Consider the following 11,802-nt stretch of genomic DNA (forward strand, 5'->3'; position numbering starts at 1 on the left):
GATATATCTATGTCTTTTCGAAATTTCGCACGGTCATCGCTTGGATGCCAGTGTTGTCACTGAGTGTACTCACGTACTAGATGTAAGCAATCGTCGCTTTCTGGTCAGTGGGGTCAAGACTATAACTGATGACCATTTATACTCGCTAGAAGCTGTCACATTGGACGATGTCACACTCAGGAACCCTGCCATGACTCTACTGCTTGATAGACGTGCACGTTGCAGATGAGCAGGCGCCGACTAAAACTAAACAATCTTGCCATTGTTTTCCGCTGCTGAGTGCTTGTTTTACTTATGCGTAATAGGGATAAGGTAGAAACTAGCGCAGCTTTTTTGGACGTAATAATGGACGTGAAAATTTCACTTGGCCGCCGACGGTTTTTCTTTAGCGATGCCATCTGCCGATCAGCCTTCGATTGCACTCGTCGCGGCTCGCTGAATGGTGATGATGATAGATTTTTATGGCGCAAGAGCATCTCCGGCCAAAGAGCGCCATGGCACAAGGTATTTTCCATTTTTCAAGGTGGGGTCGAAGACCCATTTCCCAAGAATTTCACCTTATAGAAGCCGAGCACCATATCAGGGGAAAGTTCGTGCCCATTGTATTACCGGTGGGTGCCCGGCGGCTCTGGGGAACGAACACCCCACCTCTCGCATGCGAGGTGGAAGCTCATCCACCCTGCCATCGCCGCGGTCTCTACTGGATGGCACGTTCCTGTACTGCGACTTTAGCGATATTTAATGCTTACTTCGAAAGTTTCTGCGTCATCAACAATCGCTGTAGGGATGTGTCTCGATTGCGAGAAAGTCCAATTATGGGCTCTGAAGTAAAAGGAAATCGTTTTTTTAATCCTTTGTTGCGTCCAGTATATGAACGCGAGTGGTCATACATGCAGTGGGAGGCCACAGCAGGCTTTTTGCAGCCGCGAAATTCCCGTCTCAACCCATGTAATGCTTATTGAGAACCATGCCTTTCTGATTTATTCGCGAAACCTTATAGACCGTTTACAGAGAGCAGTTCACTCTGTTCACGGCAGGTGGAACCAGTAGGACGAGTGCCACTTCTGGCCTTCGGAGTCGTCGTTAGCAGCATCTGTGCGCAGTGCGAAACGCTGCGGCACAGCTTGTGCATGAACGTGAAGTGACTTTTAAACAACCCGGTTGTCATACGGATATCATGCGTATCGCTGAATTAATATCTAGAGCTAATATCTCTGTGGTCTACGTTTTGGAAAAATAGACGCGCTTTTTCCATATGGGATACTTCGTGACACAACTGCTGATGTTTTTCTGGGAGATGCCTTTCGAATTCATAATGCTTTCGGAAGAACAGAATTAATGTGTTGTTTCACGAAAAAAGATAAACACATCACAAACGCCCCGCGCCAGTTTATTTCAGCGCAAGCAGTAGCTCCGGGAATGCCAGAACGAGTGTGCATGCCTGTAACTTTTCTCACCTTCGATAAACACTGATGGAATACGTCGAATTATCGGTCCATTTTTAGACCTTTTCAATAAGTGCTTCCTGGTCCGCAGAGGAGGCGCTTCGATAATTCTCTCACGCGATACAAAAGCCTACACAAGTACAAAAATGCACGGGACAAAGGTGAAATTTACCATGACAGGACTTTGTGTATATTTAAGCTAATTCCGGCTGGTTACAACTGCGGGTGCTCAACTCCGAGCACTTTTCAATTTTACTTAGCATGCAACAGGGCACATTCGAACGTCATCGAGCTTCTGAACGGGCCCTTGAGAAACACCATATCCTTCCTTTTCAAGCCTTAATGTTGACGGAGGATAAAGTAAATATCTCGCTAATAGGCCGGCGTTCACACGCACACTCAGTTGTAAGACGCGTGCACAGTGCTCAGCAGTGAACGTTATTATGAGCGGTGAACACATATTCCTCCATTCGGCGAAAATATCGAGCTCTAAAAAGCAAGCTTTCGGGCATTGTCCCCCTTGTAATCTGAAGCTTGACAAGAAGTTACCAGATCCACAAGTAGCGTTAGACGACCAATTGACTGAATAAATTTGAACACGCCCGTAGTTGACCGCGATCTGTTGACACATTCAAGCCAACAATTCGCGTCGATGCGGGAAGTCTGATGTAGAAGTAAATAACCGGGTTGAACCAAAATTGTCCAGTACGAACACGTCCTATGCGCACTCCCTCGAAGTTTTTGCGCAGTCCTGCAGCTCGTTATCCAAAGCAGGAGCCGGCGTGGCGGGAAAGCACGAAGGCCGGCAATGTCGGAATAGTCACGTGACTAAACAAGGCGGCGCCCATGCTCCCACACTGTAAAGCGTCTATACCTCGAAGCGCTATAAGTCAAAGTGAGCCTATTTGCGAAAGTGCTCACGTACAATCAAAATTGCACAGCACAAAAGGGCAGTCGTAACATTTAAGATGTGTTTTGAAATTCAATGCGCTCAGGATGCCTGGGGCCGTATTCTGTAACCTGTCCATTTGCCCGGCTATTGCGTGGTCTCGAACCCGACCTTATGAAATATGAAGCGAATGGTAGCCTGAATCGCAGCGCTCTGTGAACAGGTGGCGGCTGAGCCTGACCATTGGCCTCTGTTGGCTGCGATATGCAGCCACTGGTAAGGTCCGGTCGCCAGCTACCCAATCGCCGGGTCGCTTGGAGCAGACGCCATAAAGCAGCGCGCATATCTGAGTGGGCACCGACAAGGGACAGACTGGACGCGAAATAGACAACAGAAGTTGAACAGGTCATTGAACTCGGCCACTCACAGCGTAAGGACGATGATTGTAGTATGCAAATAAGAAATTTTCACACAGGAGCTTCTAGCGAGTAGAAAACTCGTTTGTTTGAATAATGAAAGAAAAACTCCTCGAGAGCAGCTTACGGTACGTCCACTAGACAACTCTATGATTTTATTCACACCTGAAATGGCGTTCACTAGTGTCGTTCAAAGAAGGCGAGACTTGTAGCACTCCTGCACGCACACATTACGGCATGTGTGCGTGCACGAAGTGTCGTTGGACTCTCTCCTTTTCGACCAGCACGTTTTCCACGAACAGAATGTTCTCTTGCACGCACAAATGCATGGCTTCTCGCATATATTAAGCTTATTCGTCTGAGGCTTTTTCGTTTTTTGTTTGGTAAGGCGTTTTGTACCTCCGGCAGGCCGCTGTTTTCTTGTAGTAGAAGGCGCCGTTTGGGTGGGGCAACGACATATTGGTGGCGCAACAGATGTGCCATGCGGTGATGACGGCTTTGAAAAGATCGAAACGTGGCTTGAACCAGCTGAACTACCTCTGCTTGTCGTGGCTTTCCTTGTATTACTCGCTGGCGTACCTTGTGTTGTGTAATTCTTCGTAGCACTTCCGAAAACTCTTTGTTCAGCGAAGCGTGCTGTGGCCGGCTTCATGTTGGGAGCAGGCGCGGTTGCCACGGCATGACTACTAGTGCTTTTTTCGGGCTTCTGACTCTTGGAGACAAACTTTGGCGACGAGGCTGGAGCGGTAGCTTTAGATGCAGTAGTGGGATGTCCAAGTGCAGGCTGGAGCTCAAGATCTACAGTGAGGTTTTGCCTTAAACTAGCTGAATCTGAAGCATTTTGGCCATTGGTAGTCGTCGTCAAGCATGTCATAAGGCAAACTGCAATAAAGTAAGCGGCGGAGGGAATGAGATGCACCAGCGCGTAGCCCACATCATGTTGTCAGCATTGCTAATAGAAATGCATGCATCAGGAATGCATTATTTCCCTTTTATAAAGCTTGACTACTGCATTAAAGTTTATCACTCGGACTGCTGTTTTCTGGATTTCTCCGTACTGGACTATATTTAAGAGAAGCTTTAAGCGAAGGTTATATCGAACACGCAGAATAAATTTTCTGGCTAGTTGGAGATTACCTATACCAGTGACCAAAAATTCTTAAATCCTTCAAGAACAAATCACCACAAAAAACGCAATGATTGTATCACAATTTCAAGCAATATAGTTAGAGGAATACGTTTGGTAGATGCGTATTTCGGTGCTTAACAGGACACACAATACCGAAGGTTACTATAAAAACTCGGGGTGCCGCAACACAGATGCTGAGTAATAATGATAATAATTGGTTTTGGGGGAAAGGAAATGGCGCAGTATCTGTCTCATATATCGTTGGACACCTGAACCACACCGTAAGGGAAGGAATAAAGGAGATAGAGAAAGAAGAAAGGAAGAAAGAGGGGACGTAGTGGAGGGCTCCGGAATAATTTCGACCACCTGGGGATTTTTAACGTGCACAGACATCGCACAGCACACGGGCGCCTTAGCATTTTGCCTCCATAAAAACGCAGCCGCCGCGGTCGAGTTCGAACCCGGGAACTCCGTATCAGTAGTCGATCGACCAGTAATAATAATAATAATAATAATAATAATAATAATAATAATAATAATAATAATAATAATAATAATAATAATAATAATAATAATAATAATAATAATAGTATTATTATTAATTTTTTCGGCAAAGGAAATAGCGCAGTATGTGTTGTCTCATATATCGTTGGACACCTTAACCGCGCCGTAAGGGAAGGGATAATGAAGAGAGTGAAAGAAGAAAGGAAGAAAGAGGTGCCGTAGTGAAGGGCTTTGGAATAATATCGAACACTTCAGGATCTTTAACGTGCAGAGCATCATCGCACAGCACACGGGCACCTTAGCGTTTTGCCTCCATCGAAACGCAGCCACCGCGGTCGGGTTCAAACCCGGATCAATATTAATAATAATTGGTTTTTGGGGAAAGGAAATGGCGCAGTATCTATCTCATTATTCGTTGGACACATTAACTGCGCCGTAAGGGAAGGGATAAAGGGAGGAGTGAAAGAAGAAAGAGGTACCGTAGTGAAGGGCTCCGTAATTATTTCGACCACCTGGGGATCTTTAACGTGCACTGACATCGCACAGCACACGGGCGCCTTAGCGTTTTGCCTCCATAAAAACGCAGCCTCCGCGGTCGGGTTCGAACCCGGGAACTCCGGATCAGTATCCGAGCGGCCTTACCACTGAGCCACCAAGGCGTGTACAGATGCTGAGTCCCAGAGCTCATTTATAGTGGACATTTACGAGTTGAATCCAATTAAGTGTTCAACACTACATCTTTTCAGTGCAATCCGTGTAACAAGAGAAATGAACAAGAAAAGCGAAGAGCATTCAGCTTACCAGCGGCTACCTCCGTAAGAATTGTCAACCGCGAACCAGAAGCCAAAGCCATAGTTGAAGCGGGCGCGACTGTTCCATTCTGAGGCTCCCGTTTCAAGACGCGCCACTATCGCTTCTGACGTACGGCTGTGAACAAGTTTAGATCGAACAGAAATAAAAGCTGGCATGCTGCTCTCTAGCTTATGCTGCAATCATTTTCGCTGGCGCCTAAATCAGATACGTGCAACCGTTGTATCTGTCGTGTCTCTCTTTCTCTTGATTGATTTAGCAGCTGCTGCTCTTTGCTCTGAGTAGGCTTTCTTTGTTTATTTAACCACCCGGGGCCGACTCGTAAAGCAGCCAAAATGAAAGGGCAAAGCCATCAAGAAATGAATTCAAACCGTTGCCATACTAAGTTCGCGGAACCCGTGCTTCCGATCTACCCAGCCAGAAGTCGTTAATTGCATCTTTCAAGAGCGTAGAGGAAGAACTAGCGGAAGTATTCCTGTCGATAATGGCGGCTAGTACTTCCCATGCGAAAAGTCCCAACGATGTTGTCTAGTATTACTACTACTCGTATCATTCGAACACACTGGAGTAGGCCACAGCACCGGCGTATTTATAGGCGATGACTTAAAACATCGCAGTCTGCCAAGCAGGACAAACTCTGAGCAGGAACTTGCGAATGTTCTTTAAGTGATTTAATGGACAACTTTTACTCCTGCGACGAACTTTGTGTTGATTACATTCAATTATGTTCTGTTTGAGTCAAAGCAACAAATTTTTATCCAACTGCTTTTGTCATTTGGCGACTAAAATGCGCAGACAAAGCAATATAAACGTCCCAAGAATGTTGATGTTAGGTTAAAGTAACGTAAAGCTGAAGTTTCATTTCTCCTAAATCGCGCAACGCTCACATATGAACAAGATAACTAGCAGTGGTACGGTGTGGACAACCCTTCTCCAAGTAGCTTAATAACTTATCGCGTTAATTTCTTTTCTCTAAGGCTAAATAATACACATTGTTTAAGGTACAGTCTAATAGACGGTTGTAAATATATTAGAATATGCATGTCGACCTTGCACCATGGCGACAATATGAAGTGCATAAATAACGTTTTAGGCAAGAAACTACATTTAATTGGCAAAGAAGATCAGGTCTGGTTTCTCAGTAGAGCCACGCTAACATTGTATGGGCCTGGATTTAGGACATTTCATCGCTATGCCAGAGCTTCGCACGTAGAATAATTTCTTTTTTATTTAAACTAGAGGCAGCGTCCTTTGCGCTCTTTCAGTAAATCACAGCGACATTCTTTAAATTTTGTTGATCATCATTTGTGATTTTTCTGAAACGTAATCACACCATCCAATCTGGTGGTGGCCCGGGCCTCCTGGACTACCCAAAACGACTCTATGACCTCTCCAATGGCCAGTGTGGCTCCAGCAGGCTGCGTTCACCAGAGAACCGCAGCAGTCGCCACGGGGCGTGGCTCTGGGGGCCCCCAGCTTATGCGTGTATGTGTACGGACTTACCTACCACCGCACATCTAGCCTCCTCTTGTCATCGTCTCTTACAAGTTCGGGTTTCCAGTGAGTCTTGTGTCATTGAACCCATTGCTCCCACACGCGTCTGCAATATTCATTAGTAACCACATGCTGTTGAATGCCTGGAAAATATTACACCTGCCTCGTTAGCAGTGTCCAGATATTGCAATAACTATAAACATATCATATTCGCCATTGGCTGAAATGGTGTGCGCGAGACTCGACAACAATGAGGAGCAAGCGGCATGAACGCTGACCGACGATACGCTTAGTGGTACCAGCACGCGATTCGTCCGCACCACTGATCATATACCAAAGACTAGAGTGCATGTACGGGGTGCTTCGCCTAATAGTGTTCGCAATTAGAAAAGAGGCTTCTTGAGTTACGAGAACACTTTATTCGACAAAGCATTGCAATGGTGGTTGCGCAGCGATACACGTAATTTAATTTTCTGCTAAAACAGCTCAAAAAGCACCCAAAGTTAAATGTCATCAAACAACTGCACTTACTAATCTATTGAAATATACAACTGAAACGTCTTGCCTAGCAGGCGGGTCAACTATTATTAAATATTCAGGTTCTTAGCTGTAATAGTCAGCACTTAATTTTCTGGCAGACTTCGAGGCCATCCTAAGTAATTGCCAAATCACTGTTTAGATTCTAGAAAAGGTCATTCTCGTTCCCATTGCAGCGGAAAAAGTTTTTGAGCCCCACACGAGCAAAACCGAAGCCGAGTGGCCGGCGGAAACGCTAGCCCCGCCTACGACCACGCGCTACGCAGCAGCGAGCCAATGCCGGGCTTCCTCCAAGCGCGTGCGTGGGAGCGGGCGAGGTCGCTACAGGGGGTGTAAGGCACGCTCATAGAGGACGCTAGCACTTTCTCTGGGCAATCTGTTCCGCTTTTGCCGTTGTGGCGTCCCTAAATTCACTCCGCTGTAGAGCCGACGAGATTGGCTTTATCGAAAACCTGAAAACTTCTATGGATGCTGTTTACGGCGGCCAAGAAGCGTCTCAATAAATGAGGAGCTTAACTGCAATGGGTAAAAAGGTAATCTAGTTATTGTTACTTTAAGCACCTTCTACATAACACATCTTAGCTGTATTCTGATGCACACCACTGGCAATGCTATGTCGAGGAGTGCATATTATAAATAAAATAGGGTCATATTTTTAATTATCTGCACTATTCGGTGAAAGGCCTCTTGTAGTAACATTTGATGACATGAATTTAAATACCTTTTCCGCACTGCATTGACTTGATGTATTCAGCGCAGCAAAGGAAATAAACGTTAAAATTAATTCCAATAGAGGTAATCTCACAGTTAGTCAACAACAAGAGATCTTAAATGGCGTTCCAGAAGCGAAAGCCACAGGTGAACCGTATACTATTGCTCATTCTGCGGCTTCCGTTTCAAGCGGTGTCACCACTTCGTCTGAGCGTCTGAGATATGACGAGAAATATCTTTAACTCGAGCCTTAATAAAGGCAGGCGTGTTACTTTCCATGTTGCGATCTTTCTACGCTGAGACCTCTATACGAGGCGTGCAGTCGCTTTAGCCGTCATGTCTTGTTTCTTTAGATTGATTTGGCAGCTGCTCGTGTTCGAGCTATGCAAGGTTGCTTTCTCATTTACACGCAAGAAGTGCAGTCATCAAGCAGCCATAATGAAAATGCAGCAACAGCACAAGCTATGTTTAAAGCGAGGCCTGCGCTACTTCGCAGAGCCCTGCTCGTGCCATCTGAAGAGAAATCAAGATTATTGCGCGGTCTTAGACGCGCAACATTTAACTCGTATAAATATACTCCGCCGGTGCATCCAGCATCTGTGTGTGCCACTTAACCCGCGTGGTTTGAAGGTGACGGCTAATAAACATTCAGTCCGCCAAACAGGGATTCTAGGAGCCAGCGCTGCAGCAGATTTCTGGAGTCTTTATCGGTGCTGTCTCCAGTTCTGGTGAGAAAATGACCTAAATAGTTTTCTGTTGGGGCTAAAAGATAAGAAAATTTGACCACTTGTTTCCTTTCTGTGGCGAAGATGGCTCAGGCACAGAGGGATAGTCTTTACCGTCTTAAGGTTTTGAGATCAAGCCCAAGTAAAAACGCGTTTTTGTATTTCACTAATAAGCGCATTTTTCACAAATAAACCATATTATCAGTTTTTGTGGAGTATGGAAAAAATTGCCCTGGTTATTTGAAAATAGATTTTCGGACCGCAGTAACTAAAGGCATAATAATAGTTAAAAGATTCCGGCTATTCCGCAAGACACTATTAACATCCGCAATGCAACTGCTAAATATAAAGCATAATCCGATAATAAATTCGCTCCCGATGTGCAATTACTGTATTTTAAAGCGCGACTTTGGTGTCGCAGTTCTTATAGCAACTTCCGTAAATCCGTGTTTTCAAACGGTTGTAATCGAACGAATCTCCCGTAAATGGCCTCCTGCCTGAACCGAAAGTGGGTTGCTTTTTGCCAAAGCGTTTAACAAGGCTGGAGCATTTTGGTTGATGTAATAAAGATTTTTCTCATCACTGACATTTTAATCCTTTTGGCTGCTGATGGACTCCACGTCGACGTCGACACCAGGGAAGCCAGGAAGGCCCACGTTTTCAGCGTCATGGTTGACTAGAAACACACATTTCCATGACCTGAAGATGGTATGAGCTCTTGAATGACGACAGGTTTTTAGAATGCGTTAGGAACTTTCCGGTACTACATATAAAATAATATTCAACCTAAATATATGGGCTCGAGAATGTGTTTCGTCATCCATCCTTGTAAAGACAATATTGAGCGTCTTGGTTACATGCTCTAGTCGTAGCAAAGCGTGGCACGGAAAAAGTAATATGTATACGTTTGGAGAAATAAAACTGAGAAGGACAGTAGTGTGAATGAAGAGGCAGAGCACGGTGTGCAACACGAATATTTGCTGTGAAGGGGCTTCGAGAAGGACGGGCGCTGTTATCCGATGAGCTTTTGGCGCATGAAGGCTTTCTTGAAGCGCCACGCTTCAGATTAGTAAAAACCACTACTATTACTAATATATCGCCTTTTTCGTGCTGTAATTCGAATTCTTCCTATCCCGTAGCATAGCACTCAACGTTCTTGCCCTTGGTCAGTCGTGCCTTGAATATGATGCTTCGGACTTTTTAACATTAACTGTTTGCTATCATTTGGTCGAGAAGTGAATCGCGCTGGAAGCAAGAAGACGTTGGAAAGATGAAGATTAAAAACAGGCACGGCTGGTCTCGTCGCGGAGCCTTCACTAGGCAGTGCCGCCGTATCAAATCCTGCCCACTCATCGCACCATTTCTGCGCCAATTTGCCGCCACCAGCAAACTGTTTCTTCACGCACGACATTAACGCCGAAAAAGATTGTCAGGTGTGCCAAACATGTCACCGTGTTTCGTCATTCGTCGACATCGTCACCTATCTACTACTGCAGCAAGGACGTGTGGCGTGCTCCTACGAGAGAAGTGGCATTACGCTAGTGTTACTGCTGGCGAGCGTACGGCGTCATTTGTCATCTTGGCCTCCCATCCGGCCTGTGCCACGTGGAACCCAACTGTCGCCACTGCGCAGCTTCAGTTCCGCTGAGTTTCTTTCGCGGGAGGCCGCCCTTGCAGATAGCCTCACCACTGCCCTGCTCATAGCGGCTCCATCAGCGGCCAGTTTCCCTGTCCCCCCGTTGCTACCCAACCACGTGACGGCCACGACGAGCTCCTAGCGAGACGCTTGAGCGAGGCGCTTGGCAATCTTACCATGCCTCTGCTTAGTGCCGTCGAGCAGCTAAGTGTCTTCTCTGTGCTACAACCTGCATCGCTAGTCGTGCGGTGCTGTCCCTTCTGGAAAAGACCATCGGGTGGGTCCGGCCTGTCCGTTTCACACCCACCTCAGGGCGCCTGTTTTATGGATTAGGGGAGCTCCTCAAGCAGATGCTTGGACCATTCGGACTGTGGTGCGACGCGGTGCGGTGGCGATGGTCGGTGCTTGTGGTGGCTGGCACATTGAGGGATAGCCACAGCGATGTTTTTAGCTCCTTGGTGGGAAGCTGTGCGGTTGGCGTGCGGCTGTCAGTGCATACATGTCAGCCGGCATGGCACCTTGAATGCCCCATTTTCGTACTGCTGTGGTTATGTACCAATCGAAAATCCTTCAGCCGCTTGTACTGTGGATTGTCGTCACCGCGGCGCCCTGGTCGTGACATGACGTACAGAGCGCACCGACCTGTGCGCACCGACCTGTGCGCGCCTACCTTCATTTTGCCTTGTGATACGCCACGTGACATTTCAATCCCTGCTTTCTATTCTAATTCCCGCCGCCCCCCGCCTTTGTCCACCGCAATTCTTCTCTTTTCGTTGTCTGGCCGACATTCCGCACCGGGCCTGCTACCTTTCCTCTATTATATAACCCCCGTTACTCTGCGCAGTGCCTTTGCCGTGAGTCGTAAAGAGACAGGTATATCACTCAGCAACTACTGATTCGTCTTCCATCACCATTCCTTGGATCCTCGTTTGTTTCTTAGTGTTTTTTATTGCTTTAATGTGTACTGTAGTTACTGTGCAAAGCGTCATCTGCAGTGTAGAAAAAATTTTGAAAAAGCACTTCGGCTCGACCTGCAAATTCAAGAAATCTCCGTCAATATAGTACAGGATCCAACAATATACCCTCCTTAAGGAGCAAATTAAACTGTCGTAGTTTTTTCAATATACATTGAGTCGTTGTAAAATAATTCTCACACGTAAGCTTTGAAATTTTCCTCGCTGGCATAATTTATTGAAAATATCCTTCAGTACCGCGGACGAAATTATTGAATGATGTAATAAATGATGGCAGCGCGTCTCGTAGGAAACTATGTGGGGGGTGCAAAATGTTCATTCATTTTTGACACAATAAAGTCAAATCCCATCAGGTAACGAGCTTGAGAAGAAGTGATTTTAAGCCGATCATGGCGTCTTTCTGACTTTCAGTATAGGAGCAATCATTTGCGTTAAGCACGTATAGAACCCATTACACAATACGCAGGGTGCAAAAAAATAATAAAAACAGCTTGGTGCTGCATCCCACCATAGATTACCCCTTTGACGCCTA

General features: G+C 46.1%; 1 long non-coding RNA gene across 1 annotated transcript; it reads right to left on the bottom strand.

The window, feature by feature from the left end:
• Positions 1-2,873: 2,873 nt before the first annotated feature.
• LOC144135187 (uncharacterized) lies at positions 2,874-5,376 on the bottom strand. The gene is made up of 2 exons (XR_013315402.1): positions 5,185-5,376; positions 2,874-3,632 (listed from the first exon to the last, which is right to left on the bottom strand). It is a non-coding gene; the product is annotated as an uncharacterized LOC144135187 (long non-coding RNA).
• Between the last annotated feature and the right edge of the window lie 6,426 nt (positions 5,377-11,802).

The sequence above is a fragment of the Amblyomma americanum genome, chromosome 5, assembly GCF_052857255.1.
Source record: "Amblyomma americanum isolate KBUSLIRL-KWMA chromosome 5, ASM5285725v1, whole genome shotgun sequence".
Taxonomy (NCBI): Eukaryota; Metazoa; Arthropoda; class Arachnida; order Ixodida; family Ixodidae; genus Amblyomma; species Amblyomma americanum.